General features: G+C 41.6%; 1 long non-coding RNA gene across 13 annotated transcripts in view; it reads right to left on the bottom strand.

The window, feature by feature from the left end:
* Positions 1 to 12,193, bottom strand: part of LOC112586931 — a 175,405-nt gene that overhangs the window by 114,077 nt on the left and 49,135 nt on the right. For 12 of the 13 annotated variants that reach the window (XR_006553425.2, XR_006553427.2, XR_006553430.2 and 9 more), the window contains one exon: positions 543 to 604. This is a non-coding gene — a long non-coding RNA (uncharacterized LOC112586931). Of the gene's footprint in view, positions 1 to 542; positions 605 to 7,917; positions 8,869 to 12,193 lie in introns of those variants that run through there. The other variant, XR_006553421.2, reaches the window with a different exon arrangement.

Genomic DNA, 12,193 nt, shown 5'->3' with positions numbered 1-12,193 from the left:
TATAGGCAACCAGAGACCCATTTAGCTCTGTCTCCAAAATGAGACTATGTGCCTGTCAAGAGTTGGAGCAGGGACTTGTTTGTTAATTTGTTGATACTAACTCCAAAGTATCAGCATATATATAGTATCTATTCATTGTTTCCAGGTGTTCTGTGTGGGTTCTCTTGGTGATTCATTGGTTCATTTACCATTTTATTAGGTACTTACTGTTTGTTAGATTTCCTGCCAGGTGATGTTAAAGCATACAAGACACTGGGCTGGCCCTTCAGGTGAAAATAAGACTGACAAAAAGGAAGAAAAATGATACTGCAAGAAGAGAATCAGAGTCCTTATGGGTGGGGCAAGAGTAACCCTTCAAGTGTCCAGAGAAAGAAGAGCCAGCTTCGGAAGCAGCTGCTGTTGTGGAAATTGTTCTACGCAGTTTCTAAGAGTTGTTCAAGCCGGCTTTTTAAAATGAGTTTAAGGTGTACATTTCAGGTTTTACATTTTATTCTAAGTGGTATCAAGATAACAATAACAACAAATACTTAGATAGCACTTACCGTCTGCCAGGATGTAGTTTAGATGCTCTTCAAATGTTCATTGATTGAATCTTCTCACAACCCTGTGATGAGATAAATACTGTCTTCAGCCACATTTTAAAGGTGAGGAAACCAAAGAAGAGTTAAGACCCTTGTCCAACCAAGGTCACAGAGATTGGCCATGGTGGAACCAGCAGTCACAGTGGGGAGCTGGGCTCCAGAATCCATGTTCATGAACAATACATTTAAGGCAATATCACGCATGGACATGGAATACATCCCAAACACTACTTAAATCAAAGGTGACTGTACAATCAACGGGTCCTAAAAATCCAAGAACTGTGTACTTTGATGTGTTACATTGAATTGGGACGGGAATTTGGCTTGATTTAGCAAATATTTATTTAGCTGTGGCGGATTAAGAGATGAGTAAGATGCAGTCACTCTCCTTAAGGAGGTCAATATGTAGTGGGAGACACAGATAAGCAAACAGCTTTTCACAGCGCACTGTGCTAAGCGCTGTAGTAGTATTTCTATTGTGTCAACAAAGCTTGTGGGCTGCTGAAGACAAAGGGATTAACGCTGTCTGCCAGGTTTCACAGAGGCGGTAACCACTGAGCTGAGGCTTCACAGAAGAAAGACTGCACTCAAGTGGGGAGGGCCACGCATGGGACAGAGGACCTTCCAGGGACGGCTGTGCAGAGAGCTGATAAGGAGTGATAATAAAACGGTACCATCGCAGTCCCTAAATTCTGCTTTGGCCTCGCCCGTCCTTTTCCTCAAGATCTCTCAGGGTATATGTGCACAATAAAGGCAAAATCAGGCCAGCTAATATTTCCTACTTAGTTTCCTGACCCCCCTTCCCTACATCTTAGTAAAAACTCTGAGAAGCTGAGACCCATGGAAATTGCCTTTAAGTTAGAATGGCTGAAATGCCCTAGAATCGCAACACAGCAGAGAAGGCCTGCTTTATTTCACCCCAAACCCAAAGTGTCTGTCTCATGACTCTGGCTGGAGAAAACGTCAATCCTGAATATAGTGCAGAGTAAAAGGAGCCAGACACAGAGAGCGGGACACAAGGACTGGGGTGGTGGGAGACACACAGAGAGGGGAGCCTCCCAGGCCTTCAACAACTCCAGCCAAGGAAGGGGAAGCCGGGGATGCAGGAAGGAACGGGAGAGAGAACCGGGCTGCGGCAGGGAGTGGCCTCCGTGCCCGTTTCCACTCCTGCCTTGTGAGAGCCTCTGAAGTGTTCACAATACATGCACTGCTGCTTTTATTTATTTTTTTAAAATAGAGTGTACTAAACTCGTCAGCCACTGGCAGTTCTTACAAGGGACTGATGAGAGCACCCACTCCTCCCTAGAAGGAGAATGAGGGTAGTGAGGGGGAGGCTGTGAGAGCAACACATCACATCACACGGAGGCCTCAGGTCCCACCGTGGGTTCAGGGCATGGGTCTAACCGCACTGTGCAGAGCATCCAGCTCATGGGGAAGAGTTAAAGCAATGAGGTCACGTCCCTCTGACAGACTCAGTTTCTCCATGTGAAAGTGAAAGACATTGTTTTGGCATCTCAGTCCGCAGCACTGATTTCTGACATCCTAACAATTTCTGCTCACAGCTGGGGTGACAGAGAAGGCTTAAAGCACGGGATTTCCCTTCCCACCCTGTGGCCACAGGCTTGTTACAGACCTCCCCAGCCCTCTTGAGAGAGAGACCTCAGTAAGATGTCAGTGATGCCTGCCCCGCAGGGTGGGTGGGATGAGACAATGAGAGAAGGTCAAGGGCCTCACCAGGAGCCTGGCCCATGAAACTCACTGGTGGTTCCTCTATGAGGACCATCCTTGCCCGCCTATTCTATGGGCATGGACATAATTAATGTTATTTATCATAGGATCAGCGCAGGATTGAGAACTAACTCCATGTATTTTGAAGCAAAATGAGTTTAATACAGGGACCGAGGGGTTTATAAAACCACTGAAAAGAGTGAGAGATGTCTAGAGCAACCCAGAAACCTAGCATGGGGCCTGCTAACTCAAAGGCACAACTAGAGCCACGGCCCAGAGTCTAATCTGAAGCCCCTAGTGCAGCAGGAAGCAGGAAAATGGACATGAGGAGCAGCACTCAGAGATGAGACACGAGATCAAGAAGGGGCCACGACCCCCACTGCTTCTTGACAACCAGTTAAGAGGGGATCGGAAGTTAATGCAGGAAACCCACGGTCTGGCTGGTCATTAAGACAGTCAGGATCCAAAAGAAGCCCAGCTCTCTTCTTCCAAATCTCCTGGGAGAACTTCTTAAGTGGAACTTAACTTATAGGCTGAATTTTAGCTGCAAGGGAGGCTGAGAAATGTAGTTTCAAAGTAGACAACCATGTGCCAAGCCAAAACTCTGATTATAAAAGAAGGAACACAACTGTGGAATTCAGTACAAAATGGGAGGACAAGACATGTGAGAGCGGAGAAGAATATCACTGAAGACCCAGGGCAAAGAAAGAGGAATCAGCAAGAACAACTGGGTAACTGCAACTAAGAAGGGTAAGGAGGACTCTATAAAGCAAGCTAGAAACCAGATATTTGACATTGCCTAGAAGCTAAAATAGAGACCACTTCTGACTTTCCACACTTTCACCCTTTAGAACAGTGAAAACTTATGATCCTTTCTTGAATGTTCCTCTTCCCCTGAAATCCCCAAATCCTGTTTAAAGTCTCATTAACATGCCACTCTTAAATAAAACCTCATTGACTGAGTCTGAAGAAAAACAGAGATCCCCTCCTCAAAAACCTGCTCCACACGGAGCTAGTTCCAACAAAGCTGTATATGTTATCTACTTAGGTTCAATTAATGCACAAAGGAGGGATTAATAGTTACCTGTCACTAGGTTTTATGAATTTCTCTTTTAAATGCACATTTATTGTTATTGTTAGTAGTAGAAGTAATAGTAGTAATATTCAAGATGTACTCCTTAAATCAAGAAGGCATTTACTTATTGAGCAGCAGGAGAGAAAGCAGACAACAGGTGATAATTACACATTTATCAGAAAACATTTAATATCTCAAAGTACAGCCTCTGACGGCTGCAGCCAATTTCTCTGCTCATGCCCAGGGTGCAGGGAAGGGTTCTAGTTCTTTACTGTAAAAACAGGGTGGCAGAAACTAACAAAATAGACAGTATTGTTTTGTTTTGTTTTTGCACTCATGTCCCTAGACAGAAGCATGCATTTCTCACATTTGCTTTCTCAAGGCCTTTATTGTCTGAGCTTCCTGTTAAAAAAATCAAACTAGTGATGGCAGACCCATGCTATCCCATCAGAATACTGAAAGCTGTGTATTACAGTACCAGGCAGAGAAGTGAGGGCCAGACAACAGGCACAATAGGAAAATATTAACACCCAAAGAAATCGATAGTAAGCGGCAGGCCATCACCACTGCAGAGCCCAGGCTACATCTACAAAACAAAGACACCAGTATCATTGACAGAGCTTCACAAGCAAGAAAACCAAAGAGGCTGAGGGCACACAGAGATGATAGAAAGAGGCTGACGAAAGCCAGCTTTGTCCCTCCCAGCTCAGCCAGGGCGCTTACTGGGTCTCTCTAATTTAAATCAAGTCTGCATCACTAGACACAAGCTTAGCTTGGACACTGAAAGAACAGTTTTGAGCGAAACTGTGTGAACAAAGAAAGCTGGATCTATCAAACAGATAAACAGGTTCAGAGTCTTTGATCTATTTTTTGTGCATGCTCTGTGTGCGTTATCAACCATAACATCTATTGATAACTCCCTTCTTTGCCGGAGCAGAAGGAGCAAGAAGAGAATGTCTTTCAGAAGCACAGAAGATGAACTTTAGGGTTGGTCCTTAAGGGCTTTGGCTAGACTCCCTTGACCCTTCAACGCATTTAAGAGGTAGCAGTCAAGAGAAAGATCAGCAAGCAGATAAACAAACAAGGTTAAGGATGAGTGATTCTTCTGCTGGGCCTTGAACATGTACCAGCAGAGAAATTATGCTGGAATATTTCCAAATCATTAGACAGTGCATTTCGAAAGATGTAGATATAGAGCACAAATACATATCCTCCACTCACATTAAACCATGCGCTAGAGAAGGCAGGCCATCACTTGCAGAGAGATTGATTTGAAAGTCTCCATCAAGGTATTTACTCCAAGAAAAGAAAAATCCACCTTACCCCTATCCTCCCGCCTGGAACAGATGTCAAACCTTTTAAGAGACAGAGGACACATCTTAATCACATGAAGAAGATGGATAGTATTTATAAATATACACACTTAACTGAAGTCACAAAGTAGGAAACTCTAAGATAATTCAAGTAAAACAAAATACCTTTGCCTTAAGATCTATATGAATAAAAATATAAAACTTTACGGGAGGACATAAAAGAAGACACACCCCATTGAAATAAATGGAGCGATATGCCACGTTGCTAGGTAGGAAGACTCAACGTTGTAACAAAAAATGCCAATTCTTTCTAAATTAATCTATAAATTCACTGCAATCTCAAGCAAAATCCCAAGAGTTCCTTTCATAGAACTGACTAGCTGATTCTCTAGATGTCTAAGAGAAAATGTACCAGAGGAATACAAAATATTTTTAATTAATTAAATGTGTGACTGCGTGCTCAGTGATGTCCAACTATTTGCAACCCCATGGACTGTTACAAATGGAGCTTGCCAGGCTGCTCTACCCATGGAATTTTCCAGGCAAGAATATTTGAGTGGGTTGCCATTTCCTCCTCCAGGGGATCTTCTCAACCCAAGGATCAATCTTGCATCTTCTGCACTGGCAGGTAGATTCTTTACCACTGGGCCACCTGGGAAGCCCTAACTAATTAAAATAAGCAATGCAGGAGACCCCCGATTCGATTCCTGGGTCAGGAAGATCCCCTGGAGAAGGGACAGGCTACCCACTCCAGTATTCTTGGGCTTCCCTGGTGGTTCAGAGGGTAAAGAAGCCATCTGCAATGTGGGAGACCTGGGTTTGATCCCTGAATTGGAAACAGCCCCTGGAGGAGGGCATGGTTACCCACTCCAGTATTCTTGCCTGGAGAATCCCCATGGACAGAGGAGCCTGGTGGGCTACAGTCCTTGGGGGCACAAAGAGCCAGACACAATTGAGGACTAAGCAGCACACACATGCTAATTAAAACAGTGCATGATTAGCACAGGAAAGTCACCTAGAACAACGAATTAGAATAATGTAAGGAATATCTGCTGAATATGTGTATATGGGGTTTTATTTTAAATTAATTGGGAAAAGAGACTAAATGGTATAAATACAATTTAGTACCCATCTAGAAAACACAGGATCAATCCCTACTTCATAACATATAAGTTCCAAATGAATTTTAAAAACCAACTAGACATTATCAGAAAAGCACAGAAGGCACAAAATTTGGAAGAAAAAAATAAATTGACAAGTATAACTATGTAAATCATTAAAAAATACTGTAAAATAAAAAAGACAAGGAAGAGACCAGAAGAAAATATCTGGAACATGTAACAGAAGAAGGGATAATATCCACAATGTATGACTATATCCTACAAATTAGTAAGAAAAAAGAGGGAGAGCACTATAGTCAAATGGGCTTCCCAGCTGGCCCAGTGGTAAAGATCCAGCTGCCGATGCAGCAGATACAGGAGACGTGGGTTTGATCGCTGGGTGGGAAAGATCCCCTGAAGGAGAAAATGGCAACCCACTCTAGTATTCTCGCCTGGAAAATCCCATGGACAGAGGAGCTTGGCGGGCTGTAGTCCATGGGGTTGCAAAGAGTCAGACATGACTTAGCAATTGGGCACACACATGCATGCAGTATAGTCAAATGGACAAAAAGCCTGAAAGTCAACCACAGCAAACACCAGGGAAAGAAGCTCCCTTGGCTCCTCTCTTACTCCCCACCTCACATACAAATCATCATCAAGTTCTCTTCCTCCAGCCCCAGCACCGCTACTCTAGTTCACACTCATAGCAACTCTCTCCCTTCTACCATGAAAGCCTCTCATTTAACCCCCGTGAATCTATGCTCCTTCCAATCAGTCTCCACACCGAAGCTGGGCTGAGCTTGACGAACCATGTGCCACCTTCGTGCCTGAATCCCAGCATCCATTACTTCAGGGCCGAGAACCAAGTCCTCCACGGCATCTACACTGCCCCACAAAGTCTGGCTTCTTACCCACCGCTTATTTTCTCAGCGTGCATGCTCCTTCCTATCACAAAGGCTCTCATCAAGCTACTCAGCTGCTCTGGATCCCTCCTTCCCCCTCATCCCCATCTTATTTGAAATCTAAACTCAGTATCATCACTTCCCCAGTGAAACCTTTTCTGACATCCTAGATTAAGCCCTCGTTCCCTAATATATGGTCTTATATATATATACCTCTTCTTTATGGTACTTGTCACATTTGTAGTATTATATTCAATTACATGATCCTTTAATTAATGTCTCTCTCCTGCAGTAGGCTGTAAGCTTCATGAGGGGAGGGACTACATGTGTTTTCATTCATCATGGTATCGCACAGCCTAGCACATAATAGGTGTTCGGCAAATAATGTTGACTAAATCGATTTTCACACACACAAAAATGTATTTACATAGATTGGTGTCTGTGATTTATGTTTGTGTCATATATAAAGTGCTAGAACAACACTGTAAATCAACTATACTTCAGTTTTTTTTTAAAGGGTTGGAAAAGTAAGCATTACGTTTTAGCAGATTTTTCCACTGGCAATTTTTAGGGATTTTTTTTTTAACCTCATTTGAACTTTTTTTTTTTTTTCATTTGAACTTTTAATAGTATCTACTGGACTTCTCTGGTGGCTCAGATGGTAAAGAATCTGCCAGCAATGCAGGAGACCTGGGTTCGATCCCTGGGTCAGGAAGATCCCTTGAAGAAGGGAATGGCAACCCACTCCAGTATTCTTGTCTGGAGAATTCCATGGATAGAGGAGCCTGGTGGGCTACAGTCCATGTGGTCACAAAGAGACATGACTGAATGACTCACACACACACTGCAGTTAGAGGCTAAGAAGATTAAGTTATTGCCATTTGGAAAAGACATCCTTGAAGGTAAAAATTAAAGCTCTATCACTATATAGCAGCTGGGAAACTTTAAAATACACTAAACTTGAGATAATGATGACTCTGTATTCCTTTTTTTTTTATTGTATGTTAGATGGCCAAAGAGCCACTTTTCCAGCAACTCAAACATCTACACCTGCAGAGTTTTCAGGCCACTTGCCCATTTACTAACGTGCCTTCATTTCTAGGTCACTTCAGTTTTTGCCCACACTTGTTGTTGTTGTTGTTTTGCTATTGTTATTATTAGGCTTTTTTAATTCAGTGAATCCCTTTTAATTACTTACTGCGAATACCACCCACTTACCTGGCAAAAGAGACTCCTCATTCTGTTTGAAAAAGCGGCCTAATTAGCAATACTGCCAACAAGAAACAAGAAGGAAGAGGGTGGAACAGGCATTGGGAAGAATAAGAAAAAGGAGTTTGAACAGTCAAAGGAAGGGGCTCTAGAAAGGCAAAGACGACCCTGATTTCTGAGTGACTGGCAGGTCTCTGGAAGACGATATGTCTCAAATAATTGCCAGGTGGAACCAGGAAAGATGTTAATTGACTTCCATGAGTACAGCCTCTTTTCACCTTTGCAGAGTTACTCAGGGTAATTGCAAGGCAGCTGTGGGCTACCCTCTTCTGAGTCCATCTCTATAGGATCCCAGCAAGGGAATGGGGTTGTGACAGATGAGAGTTAATGAAATGAGAAATTTCAAATTAAAAGTTTTAGACTTTGTCTTCAGCCTTTGTAGGATTTCATTCCCCTTGAAACACAGCACTGTCAGGCACTGGACCACATTTTGACAAAATTAAACCCATGGACCAGTTTTAAACCTTGGAGAACCCTTAGAAATCCAAACATTTGCTCTGATTTTTAGAGCTATTATGAAATCATTACAAATTTCACCCCCAAAATTAATAATAAGTGACACTCCACGAGCATAATTACATTGTTCATCTTTCCATAATCCATAATTCCTCTGCGTGTAATAACATGTGAGCAGGCCTTCTTGTAACCCAGCTGCTTCACATAATTGCTTGCTGTCCTACTGAGAAAAACTTTTAATAAATGACACATTAAGCAAAAGAGTGCAATTCTGTTCTCATAGCTACAAAATCAGAAATGGTTTTCCCCCAGAATTGAATCCAATGATTCTCTCTCCCTTTTTACAACAGCATTGGGTGGGCTGAGGAGGAGAGAAGATTCAAGTATTTCACTTAGAACCCCCACAGTTCTTTATCATACTACCAGGACTTTGCCACTAATTGAAGAAATATATAACATGTGTCTTTCCTTCAGCGGCTCTTATTTCCTTAATAGACTTTTTTTCAGCAACTTTAAGAAATGTTTCCCTTTGAAATACAGCATCGCATAATGGGTCCCATCTGGAATGGCAACTTTGCACACAAACTAAGAAACTGGAAGATGAAAAACTCTTTTTTTTTTTTTTTGTCTTTGTCTAGAGTGAATAATTGCAATTAACTACTGCAATCTCTATATGTTACTACCATAGAAAATGAGCAAGATTTCCCAATGACTAGGGACTTTGAATCTTGAAAGGGCTGATATCCAATGAGATAATCTAGTAAATTTTATTTATTCAAACTGGAAGCATTTTGCTTTCTGTTTAGTTCTATTTTACCTTCATTTTTTTTTTTTTGATAGTTTGGCTTTTCAGAAAACATCCATTTGGAATAACATCTGACCTTTCTAATCTCCTTCTTCAAATTTGAATGAATTACTTACTGAAATACAATCATCTTTCTTTAAGTCAACATAACATGCAGAATTTCAAGGGAAAAAAATGACCTCTGAAATTTTGTATCCTAGTGCTGGGAAAAATGAAGAGCTGAATAAATAAGAGGAAGGATTCAAGACTTATGGAAGGAAAATATTATATTAAAACAGCACTGCTGAATCTCTTCATTCAGGAACAACTTCCTAGGTCTGCACTCAAAGAAGCATGAGAAGTCCAGGCAAAATTTAAAACACTGAACACTCCCGTAATGCATGAAAGCTAGGGCTCAACAATGGAGGGCTATGTATTAAAACCAAAGATGAGGGTTGCAAGGAAGCTGTAGATATATAATGAGGTGATCATTATCTTAAAACCAAATTGCAAAGGGATTCCTATACTCCTGTGTGGGAAAGGGCCCCAAATTTCTAATTATGTCAGTGGGATAAAATACTAGTTGCGTTAAGTGAAATCCTTCATCCCAGCTTTGGCAGATATTCAAAGTTAGGGTCACACTGGTTGTCACTTCAGCACAATTTATGTTTGCTTTGTCTTTCTCTGCCATCAGTGGGACCAACTCTGGAGGATTGTTTCAGGCTTAAGCAGCCAGTTCAACCCTTTCCTTTAGTTCTATGTTATGACATGATTCCAAATCAACCGTTTTTTAATCCATTTTTGGCAGACTTTTGTCCCCCAAGAAATTAAGGCAAGGTATGCTCCTTGGCAAATGAAAAAAAGAGGGTTAGTTCTAATTAAAAACAGAACAGGAAACTGACTCAAAAGCACCAGGTTATGAATTCTCCCTGTCATTCTATCTGAAGTCCTTTGTAAACCTAAGCATCATCCATGACAGCCAGAATAAGAAGTCTTCTCATTCTTCCTGAGCGTTTCTATCAAACAGTCTTGGGACTGCTGACTGCTGAAATGTAAATCCTATTACAATGCCCTAATGTAGAAATAGCAAATGTCTTCCAAGATAAAACAACGAGTGCTAAGCTCAAGAAGCAGTAAAAGGAAACTATCAGTATTTTCAGACGTCAAAGGACTATGTATCTTTTGAAGATAATGACATTTTGGACACAAAAATCACTGCTTTACAATAGAAATCTCTGATATCCAATCTGCCTCTGTCAACATATGTTTAGAGCCAATGCCTGCTGCTTATTTCATTAAATCACTATAAATCTGGGATTGGACTCACCATACTGTTACACTGTAATGCCTTTTTCTAAAGCGTAATGTTCCCCATAAGTGTTTACTTTCATTCTTTATTCTAGCCCTCTAACTTATTCCCCTATTTAAGACAATTATCCATGACAATAAGAATTGCCTAATGGTGTAATTTTGTAATCCAGGAATATGGGGGATCATGCAAAAGTTTTACAATTAACTTCAGGAGATGAGATCAAAGACTCAGCCATAACACTCCGCAACTGAACAAACAGCCATCACCCCAGAAATAAGGTAATAAGTACCTTGGCAACATGGAAGGCTTAACATGTAAAAAATTCCTTCATCTGTGTGTGGCTGGGATCCTCCCAAGATGTTGTCCAGCTGCCAGAATCCACAGGCCAAAATATTACCTTTCCCAAAACAAGGGGTGGATCCCAAGGGGTTCCTTTGAAGACATAGATATTATCCCTTGAGGGTGACCTGCCAAGTCATTCAAACTCAAGTTCCCACTTAACAGAGGTGACCCCCAGTAAAAGTAATGCTCCAGAGTCTGCTTTCAGGATAGGTAAAACCAGAATCTCTGTAATTAACATTTGTCAATGTTTCCTTGGAGAAGAAAAGAATTAGATAAATACACTCTGAATTTTCATAACAGAAAGTGGAACTGGTCTGATTTCAGCCCACCCAGCCACCACATAAACAACTGAGAAACAGGGCACCATTAGTAAGCTCCCCGTGGGCTTGATTAAAGGCATGCTGCACTTCTCCTAAAACCTCATGTCATGACACACTTTCTGGCAAACCCCGAACCCTGTCATTACCCTCCTTAGTTCAACAACACTCAGAAACCTGGGTCCGCAGGACGTTGTCATGTTTCACAAAGGGCCACACTGTGTCTCCAATTCCTACTCTCTTCATGGCTCATTTTATATGCTCTGCGTGTGCATTTTGATTTTCAGAACATGACTCATGCCACTTAAGTTTCTCTGCGAACCTACAAATGCAGACAAGGAGTAATGGGTTGGCTGATTAGAAGTGAAAGAAGATGTCCTTCATCCCCCGGACAATATGACTTTTTAAAGAAAGCGCTAAGTGACTTCCTGGCTGACCTAGATCAATGGGATGTGACATTTGAGAAAGGACAGGAATCGTGGGTGTTCTCCTTACATTATTTTTAGACAGATGATCATTTATTTTTTTTCAGACAGAAATAAAGCTTTTTTTTTCTCCCGCTTTTCTCTCAATAGAATAGCAGAGCAACATAGGATGTCAGAGCTCAGCTAGATCTTCAAGACAATTGGGTCCAATCTAAAGCTTTCATAAGTGACCTATTTAAAGTTATAGTCAAAACATATTGGACACATCTTTAAAAAAAAGAACATACGGGGCATGATTTTGTTATCAGTGTTCAGCCCTGATGGGGTCAAGAATTTAGGTAATACATAAATATTTTACACTTTTGGAAGGAGATGAAGATAATTGTTCTCTGGATTCACTTAGGAAGATGTTTTCATTGTTTGAAAGAGCGCCATGTGGAAGAGGGGAGCCCCACCCACCATCAGGGCTGGGAGTGGGTGTGTCCTGCTTGAGATGAGGAAAGGAAATTTGTTATTTGACTCCCCTAAGGGCTTAGGGGGAAGGAAATGGCAACCCACTCCAGTAATTTGCCTGGAGAATCCCACAGAC

The sequence above is a fragment of the Bubalus bubalis genome, chromosome 9 (genome assembly GCF_019923935.1).
Source record: "Bubalus bubalis isolate 160015118507 breed Murrah chromosome 9, NDDB_SH_1, whole genome shotgun sequence".
Lineage (NCBI taxonomy): Eukaryota > Metazoa > Chordata > Mammalia > Artiodactyla > Bovidae > Bubalus > Bubalus bubalis.
This window is presented reverse-complemented; position numbering and strand designations above follow the sequence as displayed.